Source organism: Halictus rubicundus, chromosome 13 (assembly GCF_050948215.1).
Source record: "Halictus rubicundus isolate RS-2024b chromosome 13, iyHalRubi1_principal, whole genome shotgun sequence".
Classification (NCBI taxonomy): Eukaryota; Metazoa; Arthropoda; class Insecta; order Hymenoptera; family Halictidae; genus Halictus; species Halictus rubicundus.
Genome location: NC_135161.1, coordinates 2,905,219 through 2,921,426, shown reverse-complemented (window position 1 = coordinate 2,921,426; position 16,208 = coordinate 2,905,219).

The following is a 16,208-nucleotide window of genomic DNA, read 5'->3' as shown; positions in this document are numbered from 1 at the left end:
AACAGAATATTACAAACAATAACGGAAGCAGTTCAATTAAAACGACGGAACTGCGTGTGCACAGTTGAAACCCAATTCTACGCAAATGAAAAGAAATGGTACTCCCATTCGCTCGGAATTAATAGTAAAAAATGATTTATTAAACGCTGGCGAACGTTTATGTAGTCTTTGTAGTATTTCCACTTTTCAATATGACCCTGTGAAATTTCATTACAACGAACGGAATAAAATTGCAGTCGACAGCATTTATACTCCGCTCTTAATTAACAACGTCCAACGTGTGCAGAGATGTAACTAGTGTTAGAAGTTGGAAATGTGTTGTTGATTGAAGCGTTTCAAATCTGCAAACACTTAAATAAAGATTTCGAAAAATCTATCTCCGATGGTAATGGAACATGATTACAGTCACTCGTAATAGTACTCTTACATCTTTAAAAAGATCTTGCTTAAATTCAATAATTTAGAGTCGTTCAATCAATATTTGTTTACTACAAATGCGCCCGTGTAGAAATTTTAATTTAGGCCATATTTTAACGAAATTGAATAATTCATACCGAGAAAATATTAATTTTAATAATCGTAAGCATTCTCACCATACAGAGTTGTTTTAATGTTGTTTTCACAGACGTATCGCGTCATGCTGATGTTGTTTTGTTTTTGCAGTTTGATCCTGCTTGAAATTACGCTCCTGTGATGCTGATACTGTTGCTGTTAACGCATTCTCATCGAGTTATTTCTAATGTAGGAGCCGAGCGTGTTTGCGGCACCTCGCAAAGTTACGTTATGTTACAGAAATTACTATAACTCTTTAACTAATTAACGAGAAAGGCATGTGTTACTCCTGAAAGGCATCTGTTACAACATATCTGAAAAGAAATTGAACCATTTGTAACGTTATATCCATTTATGTAAATACATACTCATGTGTGCCTCATTCAGTGCGAAAGTGTTAAATGAAAATAGGTGACAAGAAAACAGTAACTACGCATAAAGGGTAAATATTACGTTTAGCGGATCCAGCTCCAATGACTTTGACCTTGACATATGTTGTCAACGTCATCCTCCCGAATAACCTTCAAAAGGTTTTTAGCCGTCTCTAGTTGTTTATTAAAAAGTTTTTAACAAAAAGAATCATGTTGATTCGTTGAATCGTATGTTTATTTCACACAGATGCCACGAAATTCTTCCACACTCACGATCATTGGTCACATTTTCCAACCATTTCTTTGCGAATTAACTCCCATTACGGTAAAGCAGTTATGTCGATTAAAAATGCCTTTTTTATTTTCTCGTGTAATTCTATCAATTGCAATTTTTTCAAAATCTTCTGTACATGTCACTGAAGACCTGAAGACCTGTCACAGTAGATCTTCTGTCATTCTGTACATCTTCTTCATGTCATTTGGTAAACCAATTCTTCTAAGTGCTCAAAAAATATGAGGTCGTTCGGTCCTATTTTTAAAAAAGTTATACTGTTGCGTTTAAGTACTTTTGTGAGCCATTGCAAATTCCTTTTGAGCTCAAGAACCATTCGTGTGACGATATAGTTATTCAAGTTTTCCATGAGAGTATTGTTACGATTCGGAATACTGACAGCCGATACTAATACTTTCTATTAGCGAGGAAGGGCGCCTGCCGACGCCCGTGGGCACAGCTACGGGCAAACCTACTGCTAATAAGTTCAAAAAATATAATTCATAATCTGTGAGATTGATGTATACATTAGTGGGAAATCTAATATGGTATCAAATATAAATTTATAATTTTAATACTGTTGAATAACCAAATGGAGTATGTTACTTGGGCTAATAATTTCGAACAATATAGAGGACATGGATAGTGTTATACGTATGTATATCATATGTATGGAGAGAAACAGCATAAAGAGAATTCTGTGGCAGCTTACAAATATCGGAACAATCTCTCTTCAGCGACGGTAAATACGAATATACATATACTTTTCTTTAGGAATTCCGATAATATTCAAAAGTTTCGCACAGAGAACCCCCCCCCTCCAACCCCTCCCCTTTTTATTTCGACTTCTATTATTGACATACGCCGGGCGGACGGAAAACGTAACACAGGATGCAGCAGGCGGCACACGCGGTCTGCTCACTCGTGCAAAACACCCAGCCGCTTTCTTCTCCCCTTTTTCCGAGGCCGCTGCTGGTGTTCTTCGCATTTACCACCCCGGTCAGACGGCGTCGCGTCGCGCGTCGTGTCGACGCGGTCTTGCGAATTCAAAGCGTCACGATGCGGGCACCACGATTTTCAAGTTCCCCCCACCAAACCATTGACTACTATAAACTATAAACGATGGGGTACAAGTGCTGGCTACGAACTTACAAATGGAACGTTCAAACGTGACAGTCGAAACACTGTCTACGAATGCTGCTTCAATATTTTCATTTAGTTTCAATTTGCAGCAATTTCCGGACAATTGTCGCAGGTTCGGGGGTTTATCGTGACAGGAATCTGAGACAGGGTCGAGCTACTCACACCTCTGAAGCCCTCGAGGAGATAGGGTAAGGGACGTTGGGAACAAATCAGATACGGTGCTCGATTAGTAGTTGAGTTTTTAATGACATAGCAGGGGTCTATGTTCTGTTCATTTATCTTCGGATAGGAGAAGAAGGTGTTGCAGGTGTTCCGTTTGTTTTAAACCTTAAGAGCCAAGGGTAGTCACGTGGCTTTTGCAGGGTCAGCAGGTCGGCAACTGCTGCATAATTTCCGTTCACAGCCTTCAGCCATTGACTTAAGATCCGTCTTGATCTTGATCCGACGGATCTTAAGTCTCTGACTAAACTTGTCACATGTTTTGCTCTGTATTATCGATATTATAAATTCTGACGCCAGAAACGTGCTTCAAGTTTTTGGCTTTATTTCGCAGAGAATCAAGAAAAATATAGCTCAATTTGTAGCTGGAGATATTTTCTAGCGCGCGCTACTCTTGATTTCATCCAGACAACTCATCCAATGGCATAAAAATGCTTGGGTTCCCTGGCATGCACATCGTCAATTTTTGGCCTACTTCTAACGCTTATATTACCAAATATCTGCATAATCCCGTCAGCTCATGACCAGCGCGCGCTGGATTGAACCTTCCTCTTTCGAATGAGCCCTTTCCCAGCGAAAAATATTCTCATATAAGGACGAAAAGTTGAGGCACGTAAAACCATTTTCGCCTATTTTTGTCGCTAACGTGGGCACTCTACCTTATCGCGAATCTACACAAGACTGTTTATCAGATCTCTCATAATTTTCATTCATCCGTGTTTCAGTGTTAACAATAGTTGATTGTTACAGAATTTTCATTTTTCAGTACGTTTGCTGACATTCAATTACGTTTAAAGGTCTTTACTATAGAAATTACTAATAAGAATTACATAAGAATAATTTAAATGAACTTTGATTTATTTATTATTGCTTTAAACCAAGTGGTTTATTTAGCAAGTACAATATTTTTACATGTAGCTGATATTACATATGTGTTACATTGTCTCTTTGACTTTTCGACTTCTAATGTCGATTGAGTTGTGTGATTAATTTCTTATGTAAGAGACAAATCAAGTATGTACGTTGTGATTTTGCTAAGTAAGGTAAGCATAATTGAAATTATTAAAAGTTGGAATATTGGCTAAACAAATGATGATGCATATTTTTATGCATTCTGGTTTAAGAATACAATCATTTTAGAAGCTTTTATCATTTCTAACTTGTCAACATCTGTATATTATATTTCATGGCAGCTATGAATAAGTAAACTCAGCACCAAGGGCACATTTAGGTACGATGTCTAAGTGAAATTAACATTTATCCTGAAGTAGATGATATTTCAATAGTAATGCGTTCGGATGTAGTTGACAAGCTGCCTATTAAAATACATGGAATATCAAAATTAAATGCTTATATAAAAAATTTGTATTTTGATTTGCATTTTGGTGCGAAATTGAATAAGTGAACATAAAGACCTTCTCTTCTTGTTTCTGCTTTTTTGTGTCTCTTATCTTGTTCATATAATGTTTAACAATGTTAAATAAATTTATAACATTATTGTAGCATTTAATATTTATATCCAATTGAGCGCCAATGCCGTCGAAAACTACTCCACACCGGGGCACAATTGAACAAAAACCAGAAAAGAATTAATCTAACAAAAATTATTTAAAACACCGTTCAAAAATCTCAGAAAAATTCATTTAGTTCAAAATATGTCTACCATATACGTAAATTTTCCCGTGTTTAAAAAATATGATCAAATTTTAAAAAATGTGCGATGGTGCTCCGGTGTTCCCTACAGTACTAATGGGTTAAGATGTGGGCGATTTAATTAAAAGACAGCTATCTGTAGTTACTGTACCATGTTTACAATTAGATTTATTTTCTTAAACTCGTTATGGTCCTATGTCGAGCTTGATTCGTCATCACGCCCCAGCAAATTGTACGCCGAATTTGACTCGACCCTACATATTTTTGAAAGTGATTCGAGTCTGTTTGAGGTATATTTTTCATAGTATCTGAATTGTATATACATAGTTTGATTGCATATGGCTGACGAAGTTAGTGTAGCCGAGTGATAAAAGGAAACCTTGTCCAGCAGATGGTATGGCTATTGAAACCCACAATATGTGTTTACAAAAACGTAGCACAATATGTGTCAAGGTCATCGTCCTATATAGTGTTGTGAAGGTTCACTCTGCGGTTGGCTCTGTATGTAGAAATTAACAAAAACATTTCTTCGACAGTTCTTAACAGTTTCTTTATTTAATTTTGTTTATTCATTTATAGTTTCTGTTAGAGGGTATTTTTAAAAAAAGAATCTACTCCTCGATCAAAAATAAATGATTTTTTAAAAATAAATGCAGTTCAGTGATAGAATTAAACTAATTAATGATTGATATCATGAACCTAACGAAATTTCAAAGATGACCTTAGCCTATCTTCAATCTAAGAAATGCTTTACATATTTGTAAAATATTTCTCCGTATTTAGAGCGAATATTTCTGCGGGTTTAGATGTAAAGGAAAAGGTTGTGTATGATATCTGATACTAACGACAATAGTCATTGAAATTGAAGAGATGGACTATACCTATAATTAATATTTTCCTTATTAATAACTTTCTAGTAAAGTTTAGTTATTTTCTAGAAAACAATGATCGCCAAGTAAAATTTTCACCACTCTACTCAAGGCGACAATTTTGACAAAAAATGATCGAAATCATAGATAACTCTAACTCTTTTTTGTAAATATTTATCTTCAACTCCATCTTATCGATTCGGAGGTTTTGGAGAAAATAAACATGTCCTAAGTGAAGGTCCTCTGACGCTTTTATTCTGCGATTCGTTATGCACAGCTTCTACACCTGAATGTGCAAACTATCGACGTCTCAATAAACATATGTACTGTAGAAACACTAGTCTCATAATGTAACGCTTACATTCAATTTACTGCTGAATGCCATTGGTGCGTAGATCAGTACTCGGCACGGTCGGGGCCCCTTAAACGCTTGCTCCCCCCACCAACCTTCCTGCAGTGCGCAACCTCGTCGCGTTCATTGGTGTCTCGAGTCTTCGTTGCCCCATATACAGTGACGCATACAGTGCATATACAGTGACTCCCACTAATATTCGGACGCTTTTAAAAATCGTATAACTTTGTTAATATTGGACCATAAGATTTGATTTTTTTTAAGAAGTTAGCACAATTGGTTTGCTACATAAAGTGAGAAAAATTTTTTACCAAAATTGCAATTGGTCGAAATTGCAGAGAAAATACTAAAAGTTGTATTTTACAACTTTTTTATGTGGACTTTCATTGAAAATTTAGAAAGTACGATTTGTAGATCTGTATGAATTATACATATTCTGGGAATTTCATCAAAATCGGTCAACGTTGCAATGAGCTACAGATGTTTTAAAATGATCACATAAGGGCGAAATTCCCTGACAAGGCCAAAATTCTGCGACTTGCACCCTTAAGCTTTCATCGTTAAACATTTGTAGCTCATTGTAACGTTGACCGATTTAGATGAAATATTCAGAATATGTATAATTGATACACATGTACAAAATGTACTTTTTAAATTTTTAATATAAGTCCGCATAAAAAAGTTGCAAAATACAACTTTTAGTACTTTCTCTGTAATTTCGACCAATTGTAATTTTAATCAACCATTTTTTCACGTTATATAGCGAACCAATTGTTCTAACTTCTCAAAAAAATTCAAGTAGTATAATCCAATATTGACATTTAAAAATATTAAAAACTTTAATTTTCATTGTTAGGAAATATAACAAATTATGAAACGGAAGTGATACTGCTTGTATTATTTTGACGAATAAACATTAAAAATGTAGGGGAGTTCCCCTACCTCCGAACAATGGTCGATACCAAATATGGTATAATTCCGATGATATTTACTTGTTTAACGAACGACAATAGTTACTTCCTATTACAATTATATTAACGGGAAATGAATGTAAATATGATCCGAATTGTATCGTGTTTGGTATCATTTTAATCAGAAAAATTCAACAAATATATTGGTGAAAGTATCGTAAAAAAATAATTCATAATAAAAAAGTTAATGTTTTGATTTAAAGGGCTGAGCTCATGCCAGTCTTTCATCTTTCCCGAATACTTCGACTCTCCGCGTCTCTTTCTTTCCCATATGCTGTTCTTCTTTGCTTCTGAAACTTTAATCGTTCGTTACACAAGTAAATATCATCGGAATTATATCATATTTACCTATCCTATTATATCATATTAAAAATACCACGAATATGTTGATGAAAGTGCCATAAAAAAATAGTGAAAAATAAAGAAATTTTCTTATTGGATTAGTAGTGGTCTCCTTGTAAAAAATTATTTGTTATAGCTATTTATGAAGTTTTTGAATATTTTTTTGTGCGGTCCCTATCTACTGTACAAAAACAAGTTTGACTGTACTAGAACACTAGAAGCGGTACTTGTGAACCGGAGAACGATCTGCGTAGTTTGTTTAGAAAATAGTGAAGAAAATTGGATTCAATGTTCAAGCTGTTAAACCGACTACGCTTGAAAATGTACGATACCGACATCACCGCCTACTTGTAGTGCCACCTTGCGGCTCCGCTCATTAGACGATACGCGACGCTAAATACACACCAACGTGGCGGCGGCCTTACCTATTAAAAACTCTTAAAATCGTTCATCTTTAAACACGCATAAATTTGCAACCAAGTTCCAAAACCGAACCGAGAACCGAGTTCCTAACATTAAAACTTGTATTTTTGGCATTTTCTCGTCAAAATCTATAGGGTCATGTAACAAAAAAGTTAAAAATTTTTGTGTCCCGTAAGTGAAGTTTAACGTATATCTGTGATGTTGAAACGGTCTTGATTGACACTTAGATTAAAAAGATCCAGTAAAACAATGCTTAATCCATTTGCATCGTTAGCGTATATATACGCTCAATTTATTTTTTCTTATAATGCTGAAGTATGAAGTTCTTTTACTTGTAGTCATTTTGTACTTAAATTAATTAATTAAATGTAATAAAAAAAAAAGTTTGGTGATAAAGACCTTCTTTTCATATTTCCTTATGATGCAAATGGGTTAATATCACCGGTATTTGGTTTGAGAAAATTTTACTTTGTGAAATTGTTTTTAGCAAACTGAAAATATCAGAAAATTTGCGCTCTGTGGAAGAGTTAGAATAACTGCAAGAGTAATGATCGAGTAGATCGTCGCCGAGCCGAATATTACAAAGGATTAAGGAGTGCTTCGGTTTCTTAACGACGCGACGGAGACAAATATTTGAATTTCAGTAACAAATATATGCAAATATCGACCGAAGAACTTCCTGCGTGACCACTGAGTTGTTCTGCATGTAAACAATCTGAAACAAAAACTGCAGGCGAGCGCTTTCACTCTTCGAGGACGACGATGTCAGATTTTTTTTTATTGTCAAATTGCATCTGTTTAGCCAACGTTATGCGATGTTACAGATGTTATAATGATCTCTTGATGCTTTAGAATTTTTTATATTTTCCCTAGCTATCTCCAAATTCTAGTAAGCGAATAAAGGCCGTTGCACACTAGACCGCACCGCCGCCTGACCAGCACCGCACCGCCGGCGTCGCGTTGACGCCGCGCTGGTGCTGTTTGCCGCACACTAGAACGCACCGCCGCCTGACCAGCACCGCACCAAATCTATTGCCAAAACTATTGTAGAATTATTTTAAAGCTCACAATGCTCCCTTTACAATGCTCACTTGTGGTCAAAATTCAAAATGTCATCGAAATTTTCTAAAAATTGATAATCAAAGGTTCTTAATGTCACTGATAATGAACGTGATATTATGCGGTCTGGAAACCGCGTTTCTAAACGCTCGAATATCTCGTGTTTTAGATATCTCTCTATTGTATAGGATAGTTCTGTCACGCAAAAACTCCGAGTGACGAAGTCGCGGGGCTGATGAGCGAAGCGAGTAGGGGGCGAAGCGAATTTGTTGACGTATCTAGTAGCTCAGATCGTAGCATCTACGTACATGATGACCGAATGTATGTCAGCGGGCCCAGTTGGCCGTTCGTGTTAATAATGGCGTTGGCCCTTCGTTGGCCATGACCGATGGCCCACTTGCATAAAAAGGCGACATTTTTAACGGTTGGCCAACCAATATCGCAATCAAGGCCCAACAAAATGACAACTATAAATGCTACTAGGGAATCGTAAAGTCAAGCATATGTAGGGAAGCCGCCTTTCAGGGCCAAAAGTCGATTTTTCCAGATTGAGATATTAAAAAAATTTTTTTGCAACAGACTAAGAACTCTTCCAAGCTACTAAATCCAAATTATTATTCATTTCAGATTATTTTGTCCTAAGATATATCATTCTGAAGACAAAATCGTGAAATTCAGATTAAGCAAAACGCTGAAACAGGATCGCACATCCTTATATGTATTTTATCATACGTAAATTATACATATAAAATACTTCTTAAATAATTCATCATGTTATCGCAAATGTAATTTCTTAATGAAAATATATTCGAAACATCTTTGTTCTGCAAATTCTACCACCGGTTAAAGTGTAAAAATATTTTTAAAAATACGGTCGTATTCTACGATTCTTCCTGTTTGAAATTCAGTTTTTTAATTCGCGGAGCATCAAAAATTGCAAATATTGAGTACTTGAAACTGTTATAAAAATATATTAGATTGGAGGGAAAGTTCTGCCGTATTTCAAAGAAAACATTTGAATCAATTTATAAAAATACGTGTTTCATATTATTCAATGATATAATTTCCATTATTTGTAAGGACTTGTTGCCATCTTTCAGGTAACCTGTGCATTCTTGTTTCCCAATGACTCAATAGATACTATTTTTACTAAGAAATTCCCGTGTGATTAACTCCATGATATAGGACGTAAGCTGTGAGTTATAGGAGTGGGCTAAGATATTAAACTGTTACCGCCCACTACTACACGATTGTAGGGGGTGGCAAGACGCCATTTCGTATGGGTTCGAAGTGGTGACGTTGTATTGATGCGAAGCTTAGAAGAAGGTTCCCCGGCAGGACTGCGGTGACGTATCTAGATACGAATGCGCGGCCGATTGGTTCAGAGTGGAAGAGGCAGGCCTTGTTTCACACGCATTTTCGACTGAATTCGAAATATTGGCTGCAGCGGTCACACATATTGTGTAACGCGACGACCTTCGGCCTCAAAAATTGGGCCAACAGCCGCGGCAGAGATGGGGATAGGCATACCTACGATAGACTCGGTTTGTTTAGGTACCGTCCCCCGGCGCTGCTCTGTATGGAGCGGTTTATGACAGATCATTACTATTGAGCTGGAAGTCGGCAGAGTCGAACAACATCTGTTTACTGTAAAGTAATTTGTAGACCCCGACCTCTTCGACGAATGTACAAATGCTACACCCGAGAAATTTAAAAAACGGTGACCACGAGGAACTCTGAAATGTTCTAGTTAACAGCTTTTTAAATAAATAATGACGAATTGTTTCACCGCACAGATTTTTATAAAAAATAGGGATCACCTCGATTTTTTAAATATTACTATATATTTCTGACTTCATAATATTATAGTTGGTGTCGAAACAAATAACCTTAATAATCTTGAAATAACGCTAAAATACTTTTGGCTACAAAAAGCGAGTTTCCAGACCATAGTGCGGCGCACTAGATCGACCAAATCTAGTTTTGACTTTTTCGGACATTCTCGCCGAGAATGTCCTTCTGTCGAGGCGATACAGAGGCGATCCCATGCTGTGCTGTTGGCGGTAGGTGTGCGCACTCCCAAGGAGGCCTATGAAGAAAGTCAAAACGGCGGCGGCGGTGCGGTCTAGTGTGCGCACATTTTCCGGTGGCGATACGGAGGCGATCCGGTGCTGTGCTGCTGCCGGTATATGTGCGCACTCCCATTTAAATTACATAGAAGAATGTCAAAACGTCGGCGGCGGTGCGGTGCTGGTCAGGCGGCGGTGCGGTCTAGTGTGCAAAGGCCTTAAAAATACACGAAAACAGGTCGCATCTAATAATTTAACCTTCTATAATCAATTTTTAAATATTTCTCAGTATCAGAACTGTGTATTGATGTCGGGTCCGAGAGGTTAAACGCGAGCATGTGGTATGTATGGCGTATGTGTACTGCGACCAGTGAAAATAAATCGCGGTCATCGACGGACGCAACGTGCGCTCTTGGTGTGCTACATATTCGAGGAAATATACAATCGGTACATTTCTAAATTGATTTAAGCAGGAACAGGGGGCGCTTCAAAAGGTTTCACACAATTGGGTGAAAATACAGTCAAATCTGTTTTTGTGCGGTAGATGACCGCATAAAAGAAACCACATAAAAAAAAATATTCAGAAACTTCATAAATAGCTATAACAAATAATTTTTTACAACATATTAAAGAAAATTAGTCTCACTTAGAAAATTTGTCAAAGATTTACAAAATAACGAGAAAGTGCTTTCCAAACAAAATAAATAATTAAATTATACATGGAAACATTTTAAAAAAATTTAATTTCCCATTTTAAACATGGAGAAATTTTCAAAAATCACATAATTCAATACTTCTGGTCGTAGCCAACACCGTTGGCATTCATATACCGCATCAAAAAAATCGCACAAAACAAATCGTACAAAAAGAAAATCGCATAGAAAAGGACCGCACAAAAACAAGTTTGACTGTAGTTTGTATCGTTGGTAATGGCGACCAACTCCGAAAAAATTGAGCTACATGGATTTTCACGAAATTCAAAATTCAAAGGACATTGAAATAAAGACAACGATGCACATTGTGCCCAGTGGCTTTCAAGCTTATTGGTGGGGCATCCATATATGGAATATCCAGATTCTACAATCATAGCGAAACAGGAAAGTTGTGAATCCTGTGAAGAGTGTGTAGCCCTCCCTGCAGTCAAACCGAGCAGCTTACTTAGCTAAACAATCTCTCGAGCAGACAAAGAACTAATTGGGTTATTACGGTGAAGGTGGATTAAGAAAACAAGATCCAAGATAATCTCTCATGCTTTGTTCATGTCAATGAGCATAACAGAGCGAATCTGCCAATATTAGCCCAGACTAATCATCGCCAACCAAGGCGATATCGTCGCCATAATTATTCGGAATCATGGCAACCCTATCGCTTTTGATGGCCTTGAAATACATTTTCAAAGTGATTGTCGTGAACAACTTTTTCTTACTCATGTAACTGCCGCTGTTTACTTTTGTTCAGAAATATTAACGAAAAACACAAACCAATCAGAGCGCGGGTACAGCGGGCAGGCGAGCCCGTCAATGTTTTTTAATTATAAGAAGACATTTTCTATTGTATTAATGACACTAGTCGAAGCGCGATAGACAGCGTGTCTCACCCGATTTTGACATCTTGATTTCTTCGCTATTGTTAGTCCTACCAAAAAATGTCTCAGATAAGAATTAAATGGTGCTGAGTGGGGCATAGTTTGGTGTTATTAGTTTACTCGTGGGTGATCGCGTTAAGGTCATATGAAGGTCAACTTCGTTTTTTTAAGTAGAATTATATACTTTTTAATATACCAATCGACGCAATTGGACATTCTTTATAAAAAAAGTATTAATCTATTTATGTTGAAAAATTAGTCGTTTAGGAAATATTTCGATTTAAATAATACTAAGATATCATTACTGTCGTACTGGAGGATGTACCACTACATATTCGTCTAACAGTGTGGATGCAACAAAATGGATGTCCTGCGCATGATGCTTTAGTTGCAAGAAACGCATTAAATCGTTGGATTAGAAGAGGAGGTCCCTTTCTTCAGCTTGATCCGACCCGATTTTGCGCCCTTCGACTTTTTTTATGGGGCCATTTAAAACTTTGCAGATCCGTCAAGTTTGCGTACCTAGCATTTGTAAGAAATAGAATCAGTAGTCAAATTTTCAAACTCGATTTTATCGAAAACAAAGCCTCAAACAAAAAAATTTATCTCGTATTTTCGACTTATTTTCTCATGTAAAATCACTCTCTCCACGGTTAAATTGTCAAGCATATAGGTTGTAAAAGACAATGCCCTCACACCGCAGCAGTGATTAGCACCACGTCACGTAATAATATAACTTCTAGTAGCGAAACTCCAATGTTATCTAATTAAAAACATCTGAATACATTACGCGTATAAAACTTCTCAGAAATGGCGTATTACAGTCACCCGTGTGGTACAACTCAATAAAATAAAAGTTCTACAGACGGTACAATCGCGTCGTAACAATCTGCAAACCCTAATTCGGTCGCACCGTTTATTCTATGAGGACCCTTCCTGCCGGGGTCCGCGAAACGTCCTCTGCAGTACGATTACGTAGAACCGTCCGCCCCGTTACGAGCTATTCAGAATTCTCACGGTTCTTAAAGGTTTTCTCGAATGTAGATCGAACTGGCGAGTTGGTTTCGTTCGTGTAACACACTTTTTATCGAACACTGAATTAGTATTTTTGGAATGCCGGAAGCTTCTCAAGAAACCATTTTATCTCGTGTGGACTGTCTGCAGTCGGGCATGGCCACAGTATTTACATTTTAAAACCCGGTGCTGGGTATTCTTCACTAAAGAAAATTACGCTTCGTGATAAATATTTCTCTAAATGAACATAAAAATTCGAAACAAACTGCTCGCAAACAGCTCGCACTGAAGTTCGTGAAAAGCTCGCTAGTAGATTATAAGCAATTGCTGACTTCGAATCACATTTATCTTTCTCTCAATTTCTTTAACATCGCAACTCATTGCAGGTACTATATTGCTCCATGCATCTACTTTTTCGTTTTTATTTTGTACGACTCGCATTTCGCACTCCGCAGACATGGAAAATGGCTGAAGCTTCGAAAATCGGTCAAATCGAACTAAGCTGAAATTTTGCACATAGCCTACCGTTGCATTAAAAACATGTTTCCCAAAATGATTTTTAACTCGAAAAAGATTTTTTTATCATATTGGTATTATTTTTTACCTTACGAACCGTTTTTACCTTTCTATCTTACCCACATAATGTTTGGATTAGGGTTGAAATTCACCATCTGGGACCAAACATTTTGCGCTGTTCTTCATACAATCCTGTAGGTTTTGACGAGATAATTCCAATAATGCAAGTTTTAAAACGCGGAGTTCACTCGTTCAAAATTTATACGTGTGTAAATTTGAACGGTTTTAAGCGTTTCTGACAGGCAAGAGCGCCGTCACATTGGAATGTATTCAGACATCGTCCAATGAGCGGAGCCGCCGGAAGGATGGTGACGGTTCGGTTCATGTGGCGGAGGCAGAGAGGGCCGGCTGTTAGGCCTACCCGACTACGCTTGCAAATCTACCTTATCGACATCACCGTGTGTTTGTGCTGCCATCTAGCAGCTCCGCTTTTTAGACGACGCACGACGCTGAGTACATATACAGACTTGAGATTAGTATAGACTAATTGAATGCAATGCATTTTTCTGTCTACGGTTCTGAATTACCGGCTCCGTAGAAAATCCACTAGCACGATAGCGGACTCTGTCTAAATGGAAAAGTCAGCTAATCAACTACATGACGTTGCAACATAAAAGGTGTGTGTCTGAGGTAGCTAGATTTTACAGCGTTTTCAGCTTTAGAAGTGCAATGTTGCAGCATTATATTCATATAAAAACCGCCCATGATCGCATCGAAAGCATTCCAGTGGTTTCTCCTCTGTTTCCCTTGAAATGCAAAGGCATATTGCTTCTTAATTTACAGTATACAATTTTCAGTCGTAAATAATTTAGTCGTAAATCATTTCAACGAATTTTTGTTGACGTGTTCAAAAATCCTTTTCATTTTTATAATTGTTTGTGCAGATATAAAATTATTAAATGTTTTGGAATTTTTAATTCGTAGATTTTTTAATACATTCACGTAACATTTTTTAATACAGGGTACGTAATTCGTCGATATTCTTTGAAAGTCTTTGAAGGTTCAAAATCATGTCGAAGAATTGTTTTATTTTCACAGCCATTAGCTCGATGTGGTCGTCGTTTTTTAATATTTTATAGAAACAAAATTTTATAAATCGAGAATCACAACGATTGTCCAAGTTTCACGACGTGGAGTTTGTGTTTTTTGTTATATGTTTGTTATTTTGATTGAAATGAAAGTACAGTGAATTAAATAGAACACGCAACATAGACGGCAGACAATACAACATGCAACCATGCAAAGATAACAATTTACATAAACAATACAATTTCTATGACAATCACAAATGATTAAGTTGAAGGCGTGTGAACCATTTAAATTTCCTCTTGAAATCAAGTTTTTCCTCTTCGTTGTTTTCATTTTGTAATAAACAAATGATCTGAATCAGACTTAATTTTAAATTAGCACATGAAATAAAATAAAAAGGAATGACACGTTTCGAAAATATAATTGTCCAATCGATGGATATTTTCAAAATGTACATTGAAGGTTTCGAAACAATGTGAGCAGTGCATTATCTACCGTGACGCTAATTTATTTGATTCAAAACGGAAAACTCCCGTGCACTTTCGATTTTTTTTACGCAACTCTAAATGGAACCACGATGTCAGTCGTTTGAATTTATGGGGAGAGAGCCAAGCTGAATCATTCTTTTGCAACGTTAATCTACAAATAATAAATAATAAATATGTCGATACATACACGAACAGTGCATTATTAATTGCGACGCTAATTTATTAAATACGCTAATTTATTTAATTCGATAAACTTCGATTTAAACTCCCGTGCACTTTAATTTCTTTATACGTAATTCTGAAGGGGATGCAATGGCTGCGAGTATTCAGGGGCAGCCAGACCGGTTACGTGGAATCAGGGGCAATCATTTGAAGGTGCAGTGCGGCATTTCATTTATCGCAACTGTAAAAGGCGGGATTTTCTACCATTTGCATATTGGAAAACTTTCACACTAATCCGATTCGATTCTATGAATTCTCACCGTAACACGTGAGTAGGACAATCTACCTCGCAACCCCGAATATGATTACAGATTCAGACATTGCAAAATCAGTTTTACATGGCGCAATTAACAATAAATTCCATTGGCAAAGCTAGTGTACTTTCAACGTAACGATACCACGTCTTTTACCTTATAGGCCGACCCACAGTGGGACAGATCGACGCGCTAACTGTTCATGGGTTCAAAAATCAAATTCCTCATATCGATTTTTAACGAATCTGTAATGCTTTTTAAATGTCCATTATATTCGAAAACGGTAACATTAATAAAAGTTATTAAAAACTCTCGTTAAAATAAGCGTTCAATGATCATGCTTCTTCAGATACCATTTTTCGCCGTAAAAATTCCTTTTCTTTCGTAATAATGCCCTGGAAAATCTATTGAATATTATGAGCCCATTTTTTTTCTTATGAATATTATACGTGTCTATATTTACGACGCACTCGGAATAAAAAATTTTTTTAATCCTGTATTTATAAAAGAATACTCTGTGAACTGAAGAGAATCATGTTTCTTACCTTTGGTAAGGAATATCTTAAAATGGTCAAAGAAAGGCAAACTCTATCAAAGTGGAATATTTTCAGCAACATCTCCTCTAAAAGATCCTGCAAAGTTCACGCTCCCCCCCCCCCCCGGCCCACCCCGGAAATTATGATAGTTTACGCGTTAACGACCACTCAGCGGCTCGTAAAGACCTAACCCAGACCTGTCTTATGAAC